At 45.8% G+C, this 20,942-nt stretch overlaps 1 long non-coding RNA gene across 1 annotated transcript in view; it reads right to left on the bottom strand.

Moving 5' to 3' along the window:
• The window catches only part of LOC148758960 (uncharacterized), a 283,519-nt gene that overhangs the window by 222,675 nt on the left and 39,902 nt on the right, over positions 1 to 20,942 (bottom strand). Inside the window, exon 2 of the long non-coding RNA XR_016019876.1 lies at positions 11,885 to 11,961. This is a non-coding gene — a long non-coding RNA (uncharacterized LOC148758960). The remainder of the gene's footprint in view (positions 1 to 11,884; positions 11,962 to 20,942) is intronic.

Here is a 20,942-nt window from a genome sequence, read left to right as displayed (position 1 = left end):
ATGGTGGGCACATACAAGTAAATTCACTCCCCCTTTTCTGAAGATTCATGATGAGAAGAATAGCATTCAGGAGGCCTGCTGTTATCAGCCAACCAAGGCACAATTGCTTCTCAAGAAATTACCCAACACATGGGATTCTCAAGAGGATGCAGTGTCTTTGGTGGCTGAGAAAGCCAAGCCCCTGGAATCGCTGGGCCATGCTGAACACTGGAGAGAAAAATGCAGAAGCTAATTTGCTCTCTTTTAATGGGGCAAAATGTGGGTTGGTGACACCTTCCTGCAGTCCTTACTCTGTTTAAGTTGCTGCCAGGCTGTCAGCTTTTAATTACCGGTAGAATGACAAGGCATCCTAGGGTTTAGTGAGGCCCCAAACAGTACAGGGTCTTTCTTGCCTGCATCGCAAAGGTACCTCCTCATCTTTGTCAGATTCTGGGACAATCTCGGGCTTCCACTCACTGCTTTGTGTCACTCCTTTATAGAATTTAAAAATAAAAAAAATGAAAAAAACCTCTAGGAACTGATTGTAGGCTCATGAATGTCCAGCCTCTTAGGTCCAGTTGGACAGATTAATTGGCTGATCCTGTCTATATATCACAAGAGGTAGCAAACACATCAAGAAATCTAGCAATGGGGAGACAGGGAGAGGAGACACAGGAGGTCTTTTCTGGGGAAGCCCCAGAGACTGTCAGAGTGGAACATCCCTTACTTCTAGTCTATTCCTTCCACCCTCATTTTTGTAGATGTCCCAGAAAAGGGCAGTAGCCAAATTCATCTTCCCAGAAATGACAAGGTGGGAGTAAGCCTTGGGCTCTGTCAAGTCTTCTTACTCCCAGGCTAAGTCTTCTTAATAACCAAAGCCAGGAGCTTCTCTCTTTTTATAATGAAGCTACAGGGATATTCTCCCAATTAAGCCTCTCACTCTTTCTCTGCTACCCAGGAATGAGTTCTGTGACCCCTCCATAGATGAAGGCTGAGTGTGGGGCCCAATATGAGACCCACTGCCACCCTCAGCTTCACCTTATAGAAGTTGCCCCATCTGCCATGAGACCTGCAAGCCACCCAGCTAGCAGACTTATTCCCATAATTCTTGGCAACAATTTTCATCTTGATGTAAATAAAAATCTCTTTCACATTGATTCGTGACATTTGAGGGCATCTCTAATGTCTGAGGTTCAGTGAAGGTCACAGAGGTGAATTAGACATGTTTTCTGCCTCAGTCTGGTAAAAAAAAAAAAAAAAAAAATCTTGTATTCATAACAGAATACAAGTAGGCTGCAAGAACTATGCCCAGGAAGGGCCCAAGGCTCCGTGGGGGTGTAGAAAAAGGAGATTCCTCCTAGTTGGAGGAATCGAAAAAAGGAACCATAGAAGAGGGGAGAATTGTATTGGACCTTAATAAAGATATATCCAGATATGTGAGAAAATAGGAAGGAACTAGCCTGTCAGGGTGAGAGGACTCAGGACCAAAAATGAAGAGATGAGAAAATACAGGGGATATTCAGAAACAGTAAGTATATTAGCTTCACTAGTCAGAGTATGTGAAAAGGAGAAAGGGAGATTAGACCACTTAAGAAATGGTTTAAGTGAAATCTAAATCTCAGAAGACCTTGAATGTCATTTTGGAAACTTCGACTTTTTAAATTAAGCAATGAAAGTTATTGAAGAGTATGATCAGGGCAGGGCCAGGGTCAAGGTGGAGGAACTAGGAGTGGCTTCATGAACTATGGCTTCAGAAGAAAGATCTGGAAGCTTAAGAATCAAAGGCAGACAATACAGAATCCCCATCTCAGAGGAAGAAAAGTTCTGCTTCCTTTTCAAACTCTCCATAATCTCTGTTCACCAGTTTTTCCTTCTCTCTTTATGCAGATTTCCCCTGTCTTATGGTTCTTGCTTCACAGATCACAAATTATCAAGTCTATCTCTTATATTAAGAAAATCAAGTCTATATAAACCTCCCAAAGCTTTTCTTTACAGGCAAGCTTCTCAAACATGATAGCAAGACTCCTAAAATGAATAATTTTGTATAAACCCCACTTTGAAAACTACATGGTATCCACAATGTGGTCCCTTAGAGAATGGGAGTGAAATATCAGAACCTTAACTTTTCCTTATTTTATCTAAAAGTATACAAGTGAAATTATGTTTTACTAATCCAGTAGAACTCTGCTATAAATCAATTAGCTGAGTCCAAAAAAATTCAATCATACAAAATTCAGGGTGGTGTTCTTGCAAGGTAAGCAAAAAATAGCATTTAGGGGTAAATTTGTACTGTCCTAGACAGTACCAGATGGAAAAGACACATTACTCGTGAAGGACATCAGCAAATGTCTTAACAGCCCTAATAGAAGACAGAAGACAATAGAATATTCTTTTCAAAGAGCTGAGATAAAAGTAACTGTCCACTTATAATTCTATACCCTGCTAAGCTATCACTGAGAGCAAGAATAAAGACTAAAAGAATTTACCACCAACAGACTTTCGCTGAAAGAATAATTTTATATAAAGGATGAAAATTAGGAAAAAGGAAACTGAAGCCAAAGGAGTGGAATGAAGAAGAAATGATGACCAAGATATGAGTAAGCATGTGTATAAACCTAAACAATAACAATATCAATAAAAATATGATTAATTTGGATTCATAAAAATCAAGATGGAACTAAAAATATTGAGGATGGAAGATTGTGATAAGTTTTAAAACTTTGTAAATTCTTTGTATTGTTCAGGAGGAGGATACAGCTATGGATTAACTTTGACTGCTAGGTGAAGTATATACAAAATCATTTTTAAAGTGACCATTAAAAATGGGAAAATAATATATAATTTTCAAATAACTAGAAGGGTAATGAAGAATAGAGAAAATGCTATCTGCCCAAAGAAGGCAAGAAAGGAGAGAAGTTAAAGCAAAGAAAAAAATAGAATAAATCCAAATAAATCAGGAATCATATGAAATTAAATAAATTACACTTTGCCATTAAAACTCAGATTGTCAGTTTGGATAGAAAAACTAAATCTGGTTACATACCATTTACAAGGAACATGCTCACAACAAAAGACAGCTGTTGTATGTAAAAAGATGGGGAAAAGATAAGCCAGATAAATACCAACTAAAAGAAGTCTGTAAAAATAGAGTTTCAGGAGAAAAGCATTAGTAGAGATGAAGATGCTCACTACCCAATAATAAAAATAAACATTTCCCAGGAAGGTATCACAATTCTAACATACTTCACACCTAACAATACAATTGCAAAATATATAAAGCGAAGATTGACAGAATTACCATGTGAAATTGACAAATCAGTAATCGCAATGGGAGATTTTAGCACCTCTCTCAATATCAACACAATAAGAACAAAAATTAGCAAAGTTACAGAAGATTTGAATAACATAATGAAAAATTTGATCTAATAGAAAGAGCCTTCTAGACACATTCTCTGTCTACACTTGCTCACCTCCCATTTACTTCAACCAACTGCCTCTACTCCTTTGAAACAAGGGCCCAAGCGCTATACCTATGACCTCCCAATTACCAAAGTCTTCTGCTGCTACTGCTTTTAAAACTACTGGTTCTTCTCTCCTTGAAATTCTCTGATAGCTAGACTTCCCTGACCCTAGATTTGTGTTCACGCTAACTCTCTTCTCACTCCCCGTTTCCTTTGTGTTTAGCTTCATCTGCTGACCTTCCCGTGGTTCGGTCCTCATCTCTTCTCATCCTTTTCCATATAACCTCCCTAACAACCTTATTTTGTACCATGGATTTATGTCAGAAATTCAAATTTAGGAATTGAGGTTTAGTCCAAGAGCAAGCATAGATGCAGGTGTAGGCTTAGGTGTGGGTGGAGGCCTGAAATGGTGTTAGTCTCCCCCTAAATTCAGAGTAGCGGCCATGTATGTCTTATTCACCTTTACACGTAACTCAGTGCCTAGCCTTTATTAAATATTTGATAAAGGTTTCTGACTTAATTGAGCCCACACTGAGGTTTGCATGTTCTCTAGGGAGCCCCAGAAATACAGTCTATTGAGGGATGGAAAGTTAGCATTAATCTCTGAGCTACCGCCAGGGCTCTGACTTAGGCCAGGAGCTGTAGCCCAAACAATAGCCAAGATAATGGTCAAGAGGTCAATGGAACCCAACCCCCCAGTGAGGCCACTTCCTGAACGCTGCTCATAATGCTTTATAAAGCCAGAACACTGCCTTAAATCCATGGTGTTTCTGCTTATTTCTTCCTGTCTTTTTCTTTCCCTTTCCCTGGTTCAGAAACTGCCCTCCTTCCATCGCCCACACAGCAGTGAATATGCCCACAGTCCCTGAAAGAGATGAGACATGGGAACCCTTTGCATCAACAACTGTGGACCAGGGAAATCAGTCCTCAGGCAAAGCAAAGTGACCATTTTCAGAGACATTTTGAAAGCACACAAGCCAAACCCCAAGCTGCTGAAAAATTGGTCTCCTGTCCTTTCACATTTCTACAGCAATAGAAGTTCATTTTCTCATCATATACTGTAAATTACAGGCTGAAAAGGTGGGTCATGTCTGACTTGAGCCTATATATAGCTGATTTTCCTTTGCCTCCTCAGAGGGGCCATTCTTAAGAGTGGCTTAGCTCCATGCATCCCCGGCAGAGGAACGAAAACATCGGAACAGAAATCAAATCTCTCTTCAGTGAGTTCAGGGACAGAACCTGGAGTTCTTCATGCCATTGAATCAGAGAAGACCCTGCCCCGTACACAGAAACTTTTCTGTGAGGCAACATCTAGATAAATCCACTCCTAGTCTCTCTTCATCTCTCTTACGCACCCCTTCTGCAAATAGCTCTGAGCACTGCCCCAGCATCTTGTAAGATAAAAATCAAAGCTGAGCAAATAATTTCAGACTCGTGTTTAAACCTTTCCCAGGTCGCTGAATTCATTGTCTCTTAAAGTGATATGCCTTTGCCACAGGCTCCTGAACAAGCTCAGGATGACAGCATTCCCCCAACCCACTGAAGAAGTATTTTATTTAGTGTTTAAGGAACTTTTCACAGGGCAGATGGAGGGCACTTTTTAATCAGTCAACAATATTATTTATCACCAGCTGCACACCTGACATGAAATAGATGCAAGAGTGAATGAAAAACATGAGTTTTGTCCTCAAGGAACACAGTCAAGCGGAATAGACAGAACGCACTTTGTAGAATAACAGAGAACAGAAGAAAAACGGAACTAAGAATTCAATGAGTGGAATCGAGGGAAAGCATCATAGGAGTGCCAGGACAACCGTCTGTAAGGACAGAAGGCTTCCTGGTGAAAGTTGGGGACTGAGCTGGAAGGCTTTGGAGACACAGAGAAGATTAAGAGGAGAATAGTGTGAACAAAGGCAAGAAAGCAAAATATAAACCATCTTTGGGGAGATGTGTCACCTGGATGTGGCACATGCAGGAAAATGCATGATCAGTGTTATGGACTGGATTGTGTCCCCACCCCATAAAGTTCATATGTTGAAGTCCTAACTACTAGTACTTCTGAATGTGACTACATTTGGAGATAAGGTCTTTAAAGAGGTGATTAAGGTAAAATGAAGTCATGTGAATGGGTCATAATCCAATACGACTGATGTCTTTATAAGAAGAAATCAGGACACAGATAGGCACAGAGGAAAGACTGTGTGAGGACACAGAGAAAATACAACCATCTACAAGCAAAGGTGAGAGGCCTCAGAAGGAATCAACTTTGCCAGCACCTTGATCTTGGACTTCCAGGCTCCATCACTGTGAGAAAATAAATTTCGGTTGTTTAAGCCACCCAGTACGTGGTACTTTATAATGGCACCGTTAGCAAACTAATACAGTCAGGTTCTATTGAAAAGAGCTCTCTGGAGGCAGCTGGAGGCTGTCCCAAGAGTTCAGACATAAGGTCATCATGGTCTGATGCAAGGCAGAGGCTGTAAGAATGGCTGTAAGGGAATTAGGAGGTAATATAGACCAGCCGTAGCCACTGGTTGCATGCAGGGATGAAGAAGACAGAGCTTGGATGCCTTGAATCTTTGGAAGAAGGACCCCAGGGAAGCAGACTACCATTTCAGTTCCTAGGGGGGACCTACTCCGCAGAAACCTGGTGCCCTCTACCTGCCCTTTCGCAACCCCCAGTCTCTATGCAGCAGGAGACTCGTCCTGGGGGAACCAGTCATCAAGGGATTCTCGAGAGCAAAGTGTCTGTCTCGTCATTCAGTCACTGGGGATTCTGGACTCTGCAATTGCTCAATTCTGAGAATCTCAGCTGCAATCTTTAATGTCCTCAAAGCCCAGACACCACAGCTTGTGCTGGAAAAGGGGAGTCAGGAAAATACTGTGACCCCTTGAGAGGAGGTGGCACCCAGGGACATCGCACCACTCCTGAGACACCTAAGGAACTTGGGCTAACAGCGGCATGTGCTCACTCTGCGCAAGCACTAAGGGCGTTTCATACATCAACGTATTTTGTTCTCCAAACAACCCCATGGTGTGCAAATTGTACCACCAACGCAGGACCACTATGCACCCACCAGAAGTGCTACAATGAAAACAAAAATCTCAAGTGTTGATGCAGACATGGGGCAGCTGAAAATCTCCTTCACTGTTGGCTGTACAACCACTGTGGAAAACTGTCCAGCATATCAACTAGTGCTGGACATACATATACATGATGACCCAGCCATTCCACCCCTCAATATATGCCCAACAGTGCTGTGTGCATATGTGCACTGAAAGACTCGTGCCATAGCAGCACGGTGCACCAGAACTTGTTCAAATTAAATGGGAAGGAATAACTAGAATTACACACAACGGTGTGGAAGAATTTCACAAACATGAGGCTGGGGAACAGGAACTCAACACAAAAGGCCACCTATTGTGAGATTCTGTGGAAAACTCACAAACAGGCACAACTAATTAAGCTGCAGGGTTAGGAGTGAGAATACTGGTCACGCTTGGGGTGGGGGTGGAGTTGTGTAACCTCTCCTGTACCAACATGGCGGAGGTTTGTGTGGTGCTGGTGACATTCTTGGTGCTGGTTTTATGGGGTTCCCGCTGTGAAAATTCAATCTGCTATACACTTATATTTGTACACTTTTCTGTATGTATATTTCAGGTAAGAGTTTTTAAGAATTATAACCCCATATACTGGGAAAGTGACTCTTTGCATTGAGGAAAGCAAGGCACACAGGACTTAAATAACTTTCCCAAAGTCAGATGACCAGCACAAGTCACAGCCAGGACTTGAGCCCAAGTGGTCTGGCTCTTAAGTCCGGCCCCTCAGCCACTATTCTTTGCCACTTCTTAGGAGAAGAGGGGGTATTAGCACATGTCCTGCATTGAGTGTCTTGTGCAAACCCTGCAGAGCCCTAAGCACAGCTCTTGGTACTTAATAGATGTCCAGTATATATCTAATGTTGAATAACAGAAAGTGGCTTCCAGTGATCACATGATTTCCACAAGCCACAGCATGGCCATGACATAAGAACCACACCAGAAGGGCAGATGGCTAAAGATAACTTCATATCACGGATGTTAGAAATGATTCTTTAGACCTAGAAGCCATTTCTCACCCCACCCCTCCTAAAGACCACATAGAACACACGAGGCCAGCCTCTGGGTGGAGCACTTTTGTCAACAATTGATGATGGACTCTCCTTCCCGGGGGCCTTTTGGAAAATCTGTTTCATCCTGGCATTTAAAAAGATATCTTCATGCCTTAGGAACCAACTCACAGGTCAGGAGGCTGCTGGAAGGATTTAGAACATAAGATATGAGATATGAAACCAGTGGAGATCAAATTGGACAATATTTTTCCATGAGAAGCGCTGGCACCTGACTTCAGTTATTCATTCACACACCCATTCATTCAACGAGCTAGTGACCTCATGGGCCCCGTATGTAAACGGCAACAGACACAGTCCCAGCGGACAATGAGCTCCCCGTGCGGTAGAGGAACAGGACCGAAAAACAGCAAACTTAACCTCCATAAGCCTCAGAAAGTTCCAACCTCACAGCATTGCTGAGAGCTACGTGAGATGGTGCAGGAAGAGAGAGACTGGCGTATGATAAGCACTTTATCGTTGTTGGCTGTGGTTATTATTTGAAGTTACACACTGCAGAAGTATTGGTGGGTTTCAAAGGAGAAAGTGGTCAACTGAATTGGTGCAGGGTGATCAGGGAAAACTTTCTAGATGTGCTGCTCTAGCAGGCCACTTCTCAGGGAGCATTTCAAGGGCATCAGGGGGCTTTCGTGCTCGAAGACTTCCCCCTCCCCTATTCCCACCTGCTCCAGGCCTCATACTTGCTCATTCCACAGAAAGCACGGGAAACCAGGCCCAAGCATATTCAAGACCTCTCTGTGCAGAGGGCAGAGGCTCCAGCCTCAACACACCGTTCTTCAGTGAGCTCAGTACCCCCTGACCTCACTGCTCTCTGCCAACTTGTTCATCTTGTATCTCCAAGCAGAGCCTGCCTCTGCCGTCTCCCACTCAGCTCACCAATTTCCTCTCCTTCCATGACTAGTGTGACTTTGCAGAATCAGACCTGGATTTTCTCTGAGAGGCTGATGCTGACCACCCCACGGCCCCTGAGAACCCAACTTGGCCTCCACTCACTCCCTTCTCAGCCCCCACAGGAGCCCAGGCCTTATTCCTGGGGTTGCCCAAGGTCTGGGTACGGCTTCTCAGATGCTTCCCATGGCCCAGCAAGGCTTTGTACATGGACACAGACCCAAGCATAAGCAGAGCATCTGGGGAGCCCATCTCCCCACTCCCGAGATCCCAGGGTAGAAAAAAATAGTGCCTGTCAGAAATGTGATAGAACTGTCAAAAGTACATCGAAAAAGCTATATAAATTGTGATCTTTATGTCATAGTTCCATTTGTTCTGTGACAGTGTAAAAAGAACAAAATTTCCATCAAGATGGAAAATAAAACAAGAAACCACTTCAATGGTATTTGAAAACAATGTCTAATCAGAAGTCCCTTGTTTTCCACCCTGGCCATCTCTCAGCGGTAGCCACCATTCCATTCCATCTCTCTTCCTCCCATTCTCCATCTCAGCAAACTTTCTCATCTCATTCCCCTCTTTCTTTTCGACCTGGACCTTTTTCCTACACCTGGCTCAGACAGGGGTCAAGAGATAGGAACCAACCAAATCTGGGGACAGGTCCAGACAGCACCCCAGAGTTGCCCTCAGCTCAGCTCTGCCAGTAAAATTCATAACACACCAACCCACGAAGACACCTAGACCCTCCAACCATAGGATTTTCATGTTTAAATTGCTCTGAATGAAGACCAGGGATGGGGCTACTCTTCTAAAACCCGCCAAGAGAAAATTCCCCAGAGCTGGTTGCTCCATTCTCTGTGCTCATATCTGTTACAGCATCGATCATCCCAGGTTGTCTGTTCTCCCATTAAGCCTCAAACTATATAAAGGCAAGCAACCGTGATCTTTCACCTCTCCATCCCCACATTCAGCTCAATTTCTGCCCCAGAGGAGGAAGGAGCTCAAGAAATCGTTATCAAATGACAGAACAAATGAATAAAGGCTGGCATGAATGCACGAATAAATAAATATCTAGATCACATGGAAAAAGCAATAATAATATTTTTAACTAATGCTTATTTGTATCAAAGGAATACATGCACATGGTCTACATAAAACTCACATAGAACTAACACTTAAAAGAGAGACAGCAACCTCCTCTGCACCTCCCTCCGTCCACCAGTCCTGCTCTCATGAGACCCACTCCCATCTCTTTTACCTGCTTCTTCTGAGATGTACCGTCATATACCACTCTGGTAGAGTGGAGGGTAAAAGCACCATGTCACATTTACAACAAGCTCTAAGAGGAGAATCCCAGCATAGTCCCCTGGCGTTCTGGAGCGAGACCATGCCATCTGCAGCAGCGAACTATAAACCCCTCAAAAAGTAGTTCCTGGCATGATACTAGGCTCTGGAAGAGACAGAGAATCTGCTCCTGGGTATCCAGGAGACCATGTGGGCAGAACCACCCACCGTAACTGGGTTCTGTCACACCCACCACATCATAAGGTCAGGTGGGCCCAGAAGCAATCTCTAGTAAGATCAAAGTTGTACATCTGGGATAGGGCACAAACAGAGCCATAGGGCACAAGTAAGCTGCATGAGCAGATGGCTCAAACTGCTGGCATCCCTTGAAATTGCACTGACACCCCTCCCTCAGTCCCCACCTATGGCTACAGGACGGGTCCCTTATGACCTACTGATGGGAGCCGAAAAAGACTGAGCTATTTACAGATGGGTGGCTTAATAGGTGGGTGCTGACCACAAAGGGACTCCCGTGTATCACTCAGGGTCATGTTTTCCCAGAACCCACCTGTCTCTGGCTCCACAGCTGTTTAGATGGTAAAAAATAAGGGCAATATAATATATTATATATAGATATATTAGTTGTAGTAAAACACATAGAACATAAAATTTACAATTTTAACTATTTTCAAGTATACAGTTTCATGGCACTAAGTACATTCACATTTTTGTGGAATCATCATCACCATCCATCTCCAGATCATTTTTCATCTTGCCAAACTGAAACCCTGTACCCATTAAACACTGACTCCCCGTTGCCCTCCCCCCATCACTGGCCACCACCATTCTACTTCACTTTCCTTTTCCAGCAGACTTTTGCTTAGGAAGGTAAAAGTACTTCAAACCAGGAACTTTCTGAAAAACTCATCAACTCTTAAATAGAAAGCACCAAATGGCAGTTTATACCCAAGACCCTTTGACCTCCTCTCCTCAAACTCCTCACCTTGGTGTGTTTTCCAATCCTAAACTACTAAGTCATGATTCTCACCTAGCTTCTTCACTGAAAGATCCACCTTAAACCAGACTGGACAGAGTAAACATTCCAACTGTCTTCTTCCCCCAGTGAGACTCAGCCAGACTGCCCAGGCGGTGCCCTGCTCACAGTGAGCAATAAACTCAGCTTCGCCGACCTATAGGTTGTTGTGCTGTTGTTTTGGGATCTAGCAGGTGGCAGCCCGTACATATGTACATGCTGAATGGTCCTGTTTCTCTAAGTCACGGGTGTCTTAGGGCAAGTGTCCTAACTTCTCCGTTGGCTCACAGTAAATCTGGAGATGGTAAATAAACACATGCCTCTAGTTATTTCATACAACACTAAACTGACCTACTGTAGCCTGAGGCAAACAAAAAAAATAATAATCCATCCACAACACAGGCATTTGCATCTTTGAGCTAATCACTAAATCCTTTGAGGATTCCTGTAAACATCATTACAAAACAGACACATGCGTTTACTCCGGGCAATTAGGAAACAAAAGCCATTTAAACAGAGAAAGTCAAAATTGGGAAGAGGTTTGGAGCAAAGGAAACAAAAAATTAAGATTTATATTAGGAGGAGAAATCTAGAATATTAGAACTAGAGTGAAAGAGTTTTTTCAATGGTTTTATAAACTGAGCAATCATTTTTTCTTCCCCTTAGCCAATACATTGAAGCTAATGGTAAAAGCATTAATTTATCATGAGACTTTAAAGATCTCTCTTGTCAGTAATGAAATAAACACGTGATAGGTTAGCCAGACAGTTACTGTTTATAGGGAGGTTATTACAATAATTAAGATTAATAGCAAATACTTGTCGTGTCTGTGGATTTTTTTTCCTTGGGAAATAACTGTAGCCATATTAAATAACTAATTAAGCCACCTCCACATCGGGCTATGAACACACGGATTCACAAGACACCCCCTTATTCTCCAGTGTCCCATAACCAAATAAATAAACAAACACTGCACAAAACTAGCTCACATGTTGAAAGGAAACTTAAAGTTAAACCAGTCGCTGTATTGGTGACAAGGCCTAAAATGAAAATCAAGGCTTTCTCCTACTCACGTTCTTTAGGACATTGTCGAGCCCGCTGATGGCCGATGAGCTGGAGATTCTGGAGCTCCCTGTCTCCTTGTGAGTGTCTGTGTCGGTACATAAATAAATACATATCGTAAGTATTATATATTTTACATAATAACTTGAATAATTTTATTGTCATGCATAATGGGATTTTTCACTCTTCGGTCACAGCACTTATAAGAGAACCCTTAAAGCCTTAAGTAGTAAAGCCTTAAAGCTATTTTTATTGAACGTCTTCCAGAGCAGCATGAAAATGGATAGGAATGTTTCCACACATTAGAATGGTGTTTTTTAAGGGAGGAAAGAGCGACAAAGCACTCACTTCTCCTCACCCAGAAATGCAGGTGGTCACTGCCAGGAAACACGTGAGGTCATGTACTGTGTCTCCACGCAGGACACAAGGAGAGGGCAGGGCCACGCATGAGACGGTCGCCCGCCTAGAGCCTGTCACTGAACAGAAGCAAAACATGTTTGGAAATGAAGAAGTATTTGGCAGAAACGGGGAGAGGAAGCGCTCGCTCCCTCCCAACTGAACCCTTCTTCCCAACTGAAGCCCCACAGCTGTATTAGGATCACAGGCCAGAAAAGCAGACCCTGGCCAAGTGCTGGACCGTATCTGAAAGATGGAGATGGTGAAGGTCGTTATTGTCCCTAATGGGCTTTGCCACTCCACACCTGCTCATTAAACGCTACCCAACATACCTCCTTTCTACTCTCCCTCCTCTTCACACACACACACACACACACACACACACACACAGACACACACACACACACAGCCGTCAACTGGAAAAGTAATAGACTTCCATTTTTTCCTGAACACTCATTTTCAAACCGGTACATTATATGCTTTCCACAATAAATGTGTGTTTCTGTAGATGGGAGAAGGAGTGGAGGGAGGAAAACAGAAGGTATTTATTGAGCCTGCTCTGAGAGAAGCCCATGCTCGAGCTCCGGCCCATAAGTTGGCAAAGACACAGCTCCTGATCTTCAAGAAGCCCACACCACTTCTTCTGTAAGGAAAGCGCCTTCTTAGTAAAAGAACACCTCGCACTTTGTAAGTTCTGCTCTGAGAAAGGGATCTTGGGAGGGGGCTGGTGTAAGGGGCCTGGACTGCCCGCCGACTCAGCCTTCCTCTGGGATCCCTCCCTCGGGACACACACCACACAGCCCCCAGAAGCTCCTGGTGTCCCCAGAGCAGCAAGTGCCCCCCGTGGCTTCTGTGAGCCCCACTGAAAAAGGCTGAGTTCACAAAGTCTCTGCTGCACGCTGACAGTACAAAGAAGGGTAAATACAGAGGGAGAGAATGGGAAGTCTAAGACCCTGAAGCTCACACACCCCAGGAATTGGACCCACCCTGGTCACCTCCCTCCCAAGGCACGGAAACTCTGAGCCACTCCAGCTGTCTATCCTCCAGCCAACACACCTAAATGCAAGTCTCCGCCTCAGTTCCTCACTTCCCAGCTCCTGGCCGGCCCCCTCGTGGCAAAGACCATCTTGCTTCGCACCCTCTTAACTTTCTTGGCCTTATTGACCCCAAAGCTAGAGCAACTGTCACTCTGTGAGCCACCTGGGGTCCCATTTTCTTCGAGGGTCTTGCCTCATAGAATCATGACGGGCAGGAGATCTGACCTCCACTTAGGATGAAGCTCACCCTGTGAATATTCAGAGTGTGGCCTGGTCTCTTGAAGGGCCACAGTCATAGAGCCTTAACAAACATCCTCCTGGAGAAATGAGACAGGCAGGGAGGCAGAGTTCATTTACAGGCACGTACCCCCCACCCCCAATTGAAACAAAGCAAGTGAGAGGCCATGCAGATCACAGGAAGGAGTAGCTTTTGGGAGGAGCTGACACCTGAACCTGTTTGGGGCCCACAAAGGGTTTCTATCTACAGGCAGAGATGGAATAGAAGGGTGGCACGTAAGGGAGAGACGGCGAGTATGACCAGAGGGATGGTGATAGAAATTCAAGAGACATTAACAAGATTCAGGATCAAAACAAGGTGGGGGGGGATTCAAGCCTGCTGGCTAGAACATAGGAGGAACAAAGATGGGGCCTCTTCTAAAACCAGAGTAAGATTGCCATAAAGTTAAGCCCTGAGCCCTCCAGGGCTGTTCACCTCCAGGGCTGTTCGCATGGATACTGTACCCTGTCGGCCAGGATCCACGGGCAGTGGGCCAGGTAGCTACGCAGTTGGGTACCGAGAACTGGTGTGTTCATGCAGAGTCTGGGCAGGAGATGGGGTGTGGCTTGTCAACAGCACATAAATGGTTGTGGTGGCTGTGAGAGGGGTGAGCTGCCAGGGAGCGTGCCCACAGCAGGCTTGATATTAGCCCGAGGACAGAACCACGGACAACAGTAATTTCTAAGGGGCAGGCTGAGCAGGTGCAGGCCAAGGAGCCTGCGTGATAGAGGTGGGAGGAAAACCAGCAGGTGCAGGGGCTCAGCGACTAAGGAAGGAGAGCGCTGCAGACCAGAATCTCCCCTGCACATAGCTAGTGCCAGTGTCACCCTTCCATCCATTCTCCAGTCTACTGTCACATTAATCCTCGGAAAGTGCAAGAGTGACCATGACATCTGCTTGCTCAGAATGCCTCAAAAGACTCTATACCATCTTCAACAGGCACAAAGGTTCTCTGTGAACTGGGTCTCACAGAACTTTCCACCCTCCCCCTATAATTGCTCCCAGAGACACCCTGCTCTAGCTAAATCACTCCACTCCTTCCTTCTCACTGTTCTTTTATTCATGCTGTTTCACCTTCTAGAATGCCTTTCCTGCCTTGACTACCTTGCCTGCTAGGGAAGTTACTGAGCATGCTCCCTAAAGCTGTCTTGTAACTCCATCACTTTGAACTCACCCAGAAGCTAACATGTGTATACAGTGAACCATGCTGCGGAAGGCACAGCTGGATGGCCTAGTCTCCTCTCTGACCCCTGTGGGACATACTGGCCAGCCAATGGTCAACAGCCACCGTGAGTAATCGCACAGCCACCTGGACACACAGAAATGTGTGGGTGTGAGAGCATGGCCCACGACCACGGAAACGGTGTGCTCCCTACAGCCCCCGAACAAGGGTGCTCGAGCCGCTATTAACAAGCCTGTTGGCTTCTCTCTGGGTCTCCATTGTCCTTCTGAGTAGGAAAAAAAACGATTTGCCATTTTCTGTAGCTGGCTCCTGGCTCCTCTGCTCTCGCCTGGAGAAATCAGAGCATTCCTACAGAGCGCTTGGAGATCTCCCAAGGCGAGGCCCAGTATCAAAATTAATAAAAAGCAAGTACGATGGTGCTGCTCTCCGCTCTGACACAGTCCGGGAATCCTTATCAAACAGACACCAGCATGGGAGGAGAGGTCACTGTGGATATTCCAGCGCTAACATTCAAATGTTAATAACTTTACTGCGTAGATTAATTTTAAATGTCAGCCCACATTGCTGTGTAAAGCTAAGGGGCTCGGGGGGAAGAAAACGTACTTTTTTAGGCTTCCTGACAGCACCAGCACATCCGTGTTTGATCCCTAATGGGGGTAGGCAGGATCAGAGAAGAAGGTATTTCTTTAACAGTCGCTGCCCCTGCCATGCAAACATGATGAATAAACAGCATCTGAACGCATCGACCGCCTCGCTACTCCACCAGGAAAATGACCAAACTGACAGTAATGAGATTTTACACGGAACCACAAGGCTGTGCGAGGGCCGAGACCTAGTCCAGGATGTCAGGTTCCAAGTCCAAACAAATGTGTGTAACTTGGTTAAGAGCCCCTGGAAAATAGCATTTGTAGTGGAAACAGTGGTAATGTGGCCGCTGACCTGGCCCTGGGGCAACAGGAAGAGCTGGGAGGCTGCCTGGGAAGCTCTGCACTGCACAGGGAGGACGATGGGGGCGCAGCCCCAGCCCGGAACAAGGCTTGAAAGGAAAAGGGATGAGAGGCAGAGACTGCAGGAGGCACATGGAGGAAGGAACAGCTGCTGCACACAAAACCCACCCAGCGCTGCCAGGATTGCAATTAAAAATTCACATATTTTGGACGGAAATGCTCATATTTTAAGAGAACTTGGGCAAACCCCTCCTCCCACCAATATTAGCAATGCAAAACCAGCAGTCAAGACAGACCCAAATTATCATTCATTTTGCAAAAAGGATGAAAATTGTATAGCACGAAGTCCAAAATTCGGAGGAGCGAAAACAATCATTAGTGTGCACCTGGCAGGCCTTGGTCCTACCCCCCCCCCCCCAGGCTCTGGGGACCCAGGACAAAGTGCCTGTCCTCTTCCCGCAAAACCCTGGGCTGTCACAGTGCTTACCAGTCACCAGGGGCTCACGGGATTCTCTTTCAATTAAAGAGGCCACCCTTATTGGATAAATGTGCAGGCTGAATTCAAGAGGCACTAAACCTATAGTAGGATAAAGCGAAAGGGCACACAGCTTGCCAGGAATCCCAACACAAACATGGCCCCAGGCCTGATGCACCTGGATTGGACTCTGCTGTTTAAGCTGACAAATGGGGTGAGAAAGGGAAAGAGAGGGCCAGGACTGAAAACAGCAGGCTCCTCAAATCCAAAGGAAAGCAAAATCCTCAATGAGCAGGGTTCGGCATGGTGCTGAGCACATGACAGCCAATAAGTCTCTGGCTAAGATCTTTGAGGTTCTACCTCTAAAATGAATCTCAAATACCTCTCCCCACCTTCTTCCCCACCCTCTCTCTCCCTATTCTACCCTTCTGCCCCCTGCCTGCAGAGTGATCTTCTATAAATACCCATCTTACTATGTCAAGTGGCCACCACTGCAGACAGGACCCATTTGCAGCTCCAGCGAGGCTGTCTGGGGGCTGCTGCAAGGTGGTAGCCCCCACTGGACAGGCTAGTCACAAAAGGTAGGAAGGCAAGAAGCATGATGAGGGGGAACTAGTCCTATCAAATCATAAAAGCATGTTAATACATATAAAAATGCTATGGGTGAATAGACTACAAATATAAATACAATACAAATGTAAATGGATTCTGAATTCCAGCCGCACACTGCCAGGGCTAGCTGGAGTCTTTTCATTACAGGCCCCAAGACGAATGGACCTTGGCAATGTTCGCAGACTGGATGCATAGAGCAGGAGCTGCTGGGATAGCACCAAGATTAGCAGCCAGCGCTGTCCCTCTCACCAGGTTAGCAGGCTCCCCTAAAGCGGCTAACGAGGCAGGAGAATGGAGGAATGGCTCTAAACTCAGACATACTCGATTCAAACCTGCCTATGGGTTCCCAGCAGTAAGAACTCAGGTCAGTTGCTTAATGTCTCTGAGCCTCAGTTTCCTCACCTTGCTATACAAATAGTATCTACTTCATAGGTTTGTGGGGAGATTTCAATGAGATAATTCACATAATGCAATTATCCCACTGCCCCACAGTTCAGTAAATGTTCTTTATTGTTTTTAGAATTAGGAGACCAAGACCAAAAAGGAGGAAAATCTCTCCCAAGGTCACAAGCAGAGCTAGAACCACAGCTCTGGTCTCCAGATTCCCCATTCTGGCTCCTTCCCCGCAGCAGGCTCCTTTGCTAGAGTCTGCGGCAGAAACATTACATCAGGAGCCAGAAGGTAATAAACCTAATTGGGCCATTAGGACCAGTCACTTCCCTCTACATCGAGCCTTTGGGGGATGTTACGGGTGATCAATATAATAAATAATGTTGCATAGTCTGGAGCACATCTCAAGGGAGCATCTTGGAAACCAAGGAGAGAACAGGACTGAGATCATAACAAGAGGTTCAGAGACAAAGCAAGATCTCTGAGCATGACTGAGTTTCGACCTTACCTACCTCACTTTGCTCTGTGTCAGACACTGGGGTGGGGGTGGAGGGCACAGACAGGTAGCCCAGGTGCTTCGGGTTGGGTAGTTCGGGGTTTTGGTTATCCCAAGCATTCCTCCCAGTCATGTGACCAGTGCACAGGGTCACAGGGAATAGTGGTAAGGCTTCGGTGATCTCGGCCATGAGCAAAGGCTTCCTTCTCTCTAAGCGAACCTTAAACGCATGAGAAAACCACACAGAGACAAGGCACACCTACAGTGGTGGCCTGGACCCGAAGCACATCCACTGGCTCACTGACATTCGAATCATGTAGAAACATCTGTCCTGAATAAATGCTTCTCTGGTTCCGTAGAATAGCTCTGGGTTCAAAGAGCATTATTGGGATTTACAGAACCAGTTTGAAGGGAGAAAAGTGTCCTCTGGGAATCTCTAGGCAAATCAAGGAGCTGACCAATGTACCAGTAAATCAGACGTCTCCACATGTTTGCCGGGATTTCACTACAAGTCATGGCCGTGACCTACGGGCATAATGGAGCTTCTGAGAAGCTGGCACCACAGATCCACAGGTAACCCCAGTGGATGCTCAGCCCAGGTGATACTGGAAGTGGAATGATTGAACCAGAAATCTTTGAGCGCTCCATGCTAATGAAGATATTCAGTGGTGTACACAAGAATGACTACAATGGCCGCGTCTGCCAGCGGATGAATACGCTGTGAGCTTGGACTTCAGTCAATAGCTCATTCAAGCAGAGACATTCATCCAGTAAACACAGAGCCTGCAGGTGTGAAACGCTGTGATATCAAGCCAACAGGCAGAGAAGCCATTGTCCCATACCAAAGAAGGCTATCGCAGTCATGTGCAGAGGGGACTCAAGGATATACAGCTCCTCAGCAATAAAACGACAAAGATTTAGTCCATAAAGGATCTCTAAGCAAGTGCAGAATCAGGAACACAAAATTTTCTCCAGGTCAAAATTCTAAAGCCCAGAGCTGATAAGCTCAGAATAGCACAAGATACCCAGGAGAAATGAAGAATTGCAACTGGAACAGAGCAGAGATTATTATCTAAGTGGGAAGGAATTAGAAATTAGTAACAGCACCCATTATGTCATCACTTAACGCATTCAGCATGCTTATATTCCCTGTCTGGTAACCATTTCTAGAACTTTCTCATTACAGTCTCCTCAATTACCCTCTACTAACATCCTCACTGTAAGTCCTCCTCCACACGCTGCTGTTGACAAACATGTGGCTTGGGTGAGTCCTCACATCTCTTCAGAACATTGCTGCCCAACCTGGCAAAGCCAGGCATGGGGTCTCCTTGGAGAAAGCCACTTCAGCACGGTGGCTCTGCCTGAGAGCTCTCGACCATCCACTCACCAGGAGCCTGCTCACACACGTAGAATCACGCTCCACAGCAATGATACCCACAGACGCAAATCCTGCCCCCATCTCATCTTGGCCCCCGCCACTCCCAGAGAACGCCTGCCACACGTGACCTTGGGTCTCTGAAATCTCCATGCTATACCTATTGGAGTAAACATGGGAGCTTCCTAGGAGAAAGTGAAACCAGGGAGTAAGGAACAAGCGGTGGACCTTCACGCACTGGGTTTCCATTGTTATTCCCCAGAAACAAAAAGGCCATCCCTCGGAAATACCATCTCCCGACAGCATCAGGCCGGGAGGGTCTAGGGCAGTTTGGTTTCTGTGTCTGAGACTGTGCCTGTGTGTGTCCACGTTTGAGGCTTTGTGTGCGTTGTTCTGCCATGACTGCGGGTGGGACCTGTCTATGCGTATGTGCCCTATCCACTCTCTCTGCTTCACATCTCTGAGTCCGAGCCTGTGCCTCTGAGCTAGCATTGTCCAAGACTCAGCATGTCTGTGATTCTTCCCATGACTTCCCACGTCCAGAGCTATACAATTATGTCTGTGCATAATGATTGTCTGTTATATGATTGTTTGTTTAGACCTGTGGTTGCTTCTGACTGTAACTGTCTTGGCGAAAGTTTCCTGCCATTGTGATTATATCTGACTATGAGGGTGACATTCACAACATTTAACTACTGGTCCAGCACCAACCAATCAGAACAGATGCCCACCATGAACAACTGGTACGTCTATACCGAGGCATTCAGCTGGTCCTTACAGTTTATTGAACAGTCTCAATTTGGTGGTGTCTAATCAGAAAGTGCTTTATTTTTTCCACCACTGCCTTCAAACATGCTCTGTCAAAACCCTTCCCTGTCACGTAATGACACCTTGAAGAGATCCCACTGGTCTCCAGTCATGCCTGTTACTGGAAGTCTGGTCCAGCCCACAGAGTCTAACTGATTTGAACCCAGAGCAGAGGGGCTTCTAGACTGAGAGAGGATGGAGCAACTGGCTTCTCCCTCACTCTTCCTCTCACCTCTCTTCTAGAGACAGAAGTCGGGGTCGGGGAGATGGCAGGTGTCCTCTCTCATGATTGGTCACCCCTGGCAGTGGGCAGATGTCCCTTATTTTGCCCTGGCTCCATCTGGTTCATAAGCCACTGGTGTGGCTGTAATATTTATCAGGTAGATGGTGCCTGTGGCTCTCTCAAGGCTGTGTCCAGTGTCACCACAACTCTCTCCATCCCTAAGGACACTTCCCTCTGGCCCCTTCAGCAGGCACCAGCCTAGCGCCCCCTCAGAGGGCATCACTGTGCCTGGACAGCCCCATGGCCCCTGAGTCCTACTCTCCAGGCTCCTTCTCAGGGAGCCATAGGAGCCACTGAGGCCTCCTTTCCTATCCTCAAAAGACAACAGCCCCCGGCTCTCATTCTCTTTCTTCAAAGCATCTCCCAATTCCCTTCCTTATACCCCCTGGTGACATCTCCAGTGGACAAGGAGGCATGAGCCCCTATGGTCAGGTAGACTCTGAAACTCCAAGAGTCAGGGGTCAAGTTCTCCCAAGATCTCTCTCACTCCCTCTACCATCCTGACCACTGAAGACAGGCCACTGTATGGAGACCTTTCTCACATGGCTTGGGGGAGCACAGGGAAAGTCTTCTTGCCACAAAGCTCACACTGCTGTCAACTTGAACAAGGGTACCTCTCTCGCTACCTGTCTTCTTTTATAGAAAAGGAAGCTGGAGGTGTAGGGTCAGGTGCAAGTGCTGATGCTGGGGTCAGGTTTCAAGACGTCTGTTCCCCATTGTTAGCAAATTCCATCTTTAGAATGTGGGGTATTCAGCCCCCCATCCTCAGCTTTGGAGAAAGCTTACAATTC

The sequence above is a fragment of the Rhinolophus sinicus genome, chromosome 2 (genome assembly GCF_057876585.1).
Source record: "Rhinolophus sinicus isolate RSI-liver-muscle chromosome 2, RSI-T2T, whole genome shotgun sequence".
Taxonomy (NCBI): Eukaryota; Metazoa; Chordata; class Mammalia; order Chiroptera; family Rhinolophidae; genus Rhinolophus; species Rhinolophus sinicus.
This window is presented reverse-complemented; position numbering and strand designations above follow the sequence as displayed.